The sequence below is a fragment of the Pseudophryne corroboree genome, unplaced genomic scaffold (genome assembly GCF_028390025.1).
Source record: "Pseudophryne corroboree isolate aPseCor3 unplaced genomic scaffold, aPseCor3.hap2 scaffold_880, whole genome shotgun sequence".
Classification (NCBI taxonomy): Eukaryota; Metazoa; Chordata; class Amphibia; order Anura; family Myobatrachidae; genus Pseudophryne; species Pseudophryne corroboree.
The window spans coordinates 144,170-148,023 of NW_026970459.1; the positions used below are offsets into that span (position 1 = coordinate 144,170).

At 41.9% G+C, this 3,854-nt stretch overlaps 1 pseudogene; it reads right to left on the reverse strand.

The window, feature by feature from the left end:
* Nucleotides 1–2,197: 2,197 nt before the first annotated feature.
* Nucleotides 2,198–2,376, reverse strand: LOC135043793 (U1 spliceosomal RNA; annotated as a pseudogene).
* Between the last annotated feature and the right edge of the window lie 1,478 nt (nt 2,377–3,854).

Sequence of the window (3,854 nt, forward strand, 5' to 3'; positions counted from 1 at the left end):
AGCAGAGTACTGCATTGGAAACATGCTGGGCCCATAACCCAGAGGTAGGCAGATTGAAACTATCCTCTGCTATATGCATTTTTTATTGTTAATTAAAGTAATCCAAAACTGGGATTGATATTTTTGCTCTTTTATTTTTACTTTAAAGTACAATAACTTTTACCATTTTAATTTGTTTTAATAGTATATTGACAGTATTGTTTTCTTTCAAAAATCCACTTAATTTTCTTTACCCTATTTTTATAATGGTAATTGACAAAAACAAACTACATTGTCACCAGAAGAGCAATACAAAATGTACAAGTGATATATTAAAATCATCTTTCCAGCTTGAATTTCAATGATGCATTGGGGCAACGATTTTGTGAGAAACATCTTCACCCTTAAATAAAGATTTTCTTAATTCCTTACCTGTGTGCTAATTAGATATCACCTTGTTTTCACATTAAACAGACTTCCACATGCGAAAGCAGCAAGGATGCAGTGGCGTTAATGTTTCCTGGTGTCAACCTGTATTATTTCAGTAGACATTGAAATGAGGATGCATCTTGCTGCCTTTCCAATGAAGCAAGTTTAATTTAGTAATAGGTGAAAAACCATCCCTACAAAGGTGTTAATCAGAGACTTGGCTTTGTGGACACTTTTCAGAGAACAAATTTGTTAGCATAAAAATAAAGCCAGAAAATGAAGAGCTGTTTAATCACTCAATTGGATTTTTTTGCCAGCATATTTCTTTTTCTCTGCAACTCACTGCTAAATTGTGCTTCCTAGCTGTTTTTATAAAATCACTGAATCAAATCTAACTCTGATTACATCAGAGAAGGCCAGGTACCCTACACCATAACAGAGAAAAACAAATATGCTGGCAAAAAAATCCAATTGAGTGATTAAACAGCTCTTGGATGGTTTTTCACCTATTACTAAATTAAACTTGCTTCATTGGAAAGGCAGCAAGATGCATCCTCATTTCAATATCTACTGAAATAATACAGGTTGACACCAGGAAACATTAAAGCCACTGCATCCTTGCTGCTTTCTCATGTGGAAGTCTGTTTAATGTGAAAACAAGGTGATATCTAATTAGCACACAGGTAGGGAATTAAGAAAATCTTTATTTAAGGGTGAAGATGTTTCTCACAAAATCGTTACCTCAATGCATCATTGAAATTCAAGCTGAAAAGATGATTTTAATATATCACTTGTACATTTTGTATTGCTCTTCTGGTGACAATGTAGTTTGTTTTTGTCAATTACCATTTTAATAATAGGGTAAAGAAAATTAAGTGGATTTTTGAAAGAAAACAATACTGTCAATATACTATTAAAACAAATTAAAACGGTAAAAGTTATTGTACTTTAAGTAAAAATAAAAGAGCCAAAATATCAATCCCAGTTTTGGATTACTTTAATTAACAAAAAAAATGCATATAGCAGAGGACAGTTACAATCTGCCTACCTCTTGGTTATAGGCCCAGCATGCTTCCATTGTAGTCCTTTGCTGCACATGTAAGTGCAAGAGATCCTGAAGCACTCACTCATCATGGGAAAGTACCAATGTGTTTCTTCATTGGTTGATGGAAGGAACATCTTACAAAAACTCTCCAGATTATTGACTTTTTAAAGTTTTTCTAGGAAACGTTCTAGATGAATGCTTATTAACCTTTGTCAGTATGTACTTTCGCAAAGTGTCTCTGAGGCGCAAACAGTTAGCGTGTTCAGTTGTTAACCAAAAGGTTGGTGGTTCAATCCCACCTAGGTACGTAATTGACCTCGTTATCAGATTTTGGTGATCTTTAAGTAGACAAGTAAAAATTTCAAACCACCTCTTATGGTGTAGGGTACCTGGCCTTCTCTGATGTAATCAGAGTTAGATTTGATTAAGTGATTTTATAAAAAAAACAGCCACGAAGCACAATTTAGCAGTGGGTTGCAGAGAAAAAGAAATATGCTGGCAGAAAAATCCAATTGAGTGATTAAACAGCTCTTCATTTTCTGGCTTTATTTTTATGCTAACAAATTTGTGCTCTGAAAAGTGTCCACAAAGCCAAGTATCTGATTAACACCTTTGTAGGGATGGTTTTTCACCTATTATTAAATTAAACTTGCTTCATTGGAAAGGCAGCAAGTGATGTCATCCAAGCAGTGGGTCAAAGTTGGCTTCAAACCTCGTCTGCTTATGAAAAGAGAAAAGGGGTATGCAGGGCATGGCGGCCTTTTGCGGTGCTTGGATGACCCCTAGTTCGCATTAAATAATGCAGTCGAGTTTCCCACATTTGGGGAAATCACAGGGGTCAGCATACCCAGAATGCAATGAATGAACCGCACCCTGGGAGAACAGTCTTCATGACCATGGTATCTCCTATGCAAAATAAGTATGATTTGGGATAGGGCTGGGGAGGGCCGCTGCTCAGGCACATCTCTGTCAAGTAAAGGAGATTCAACTGAGGCAGCACAAGGGAACTCTCATCTGGGGACAACAACTGCAGAGAGAACACATATTTTCAGATGAACATGGGAGGGCAGAAGGCTGCCTAATACTGAAGCACCCCCAAACAACAAACCAAATGCAACAACTAGTGCAAGCATTCCTGGGGGAAGGCCTGCAGCAGATGGATTTGCATATGGCGATGTCATCCAAGCAGTGGGTCAAAGTTGGCTTCAACCCTCGTCTGCATATGAAAAGAGAAAAGTGGCGTGCAGGGCATGGCGGCCTTTTGCGGCACTTGAGTGACCCCTAGTTCGCATTAAACACCTCCACCCTCCGTCGGTGTGGGGCTCATGTTGGATATGCCCCAGCCCCTGAAGCATTCAAGCTGATTTCTTGCAGCAGCTGGGCACTGTAACAGCTCCAGAGCTGCTCTGTAAGGCAAGTAAAAGGGTGTGGGCCCTGCAGCACTACCTGTAGTTCGCATTGTGCGAGACCCCTAGTTCGCATTAAACACCTCCACCCTCCTTCGGTGTGGGGCTCATGTTGGCCATGCCCCAGCCCCTGAAGCATTCACGCTGATTTCTTGCAGCAGCTGGGCACTGTAACAGCTCAAGAGCTGCTCTGTAAGGCAAGTAAAAGGGTGTGGGCCCTGCAGCACTACCTGTAGTTTGCATTGTGCATTGGAAGGCACAAAGTAAGCAGACGGGAGGAGAAGTCAGGATAGTGCACAAGGGTATAGACGGGAGGGGCTCAAGAAAAAAGAAGTGGAAACAGACAGCAAACTAGGCTTCCAATGCACAATGCAAACTACAGGTAGTGCTGCAGGGCCCACACCCTTTTACTTGCCTTACAGAGCAGCTCTGGAGCTGTTTAATCACTCAATTGGATTTTTCTGCCAGCATAATTTTTCTCTTACGTCCTAGAGGATGCTGGGGACTCCGTAAGGACCATGGGGGATAGACGGGCTCCGCAGGAGACATGGGCACTTAAAGAAAGACTTTAGATCTGGGTGTGCACTGGCTCCTCCCTCTATGCCCCTCCTCCAGACCTCAGTTTACTACTGTGCCCAGAGGAGACTGGGTGCTTTTCAGGGAGCTCTCCTGAGTTTCCTGACAGAAAGTATATTTGTTAGATTTTTTTATTTTCAGGGAGCCTGCTGGCAACAGACTCCCTGCATCGAGGGGCGGAGGGGAGAGATGCACACCTACTTCTGTGAGTTGATAGGCTCTGCTTCTTAGGCTACTGTACAGCATTAGCTCCAGAGGGATCGGTACGCAGGTCTCACCCTCGCCGTCCGTCCCAGAGCCGCGCCGCCGTCCCCCTCGCAGAACCGGAAGATAGAAGCCGGGTGAGTATGAGAAGAAAAGAAGACTTCAGAGCCGGCGGAAGACTTCATGATCTTCACTGAGGTAACGCACAGCAGTAA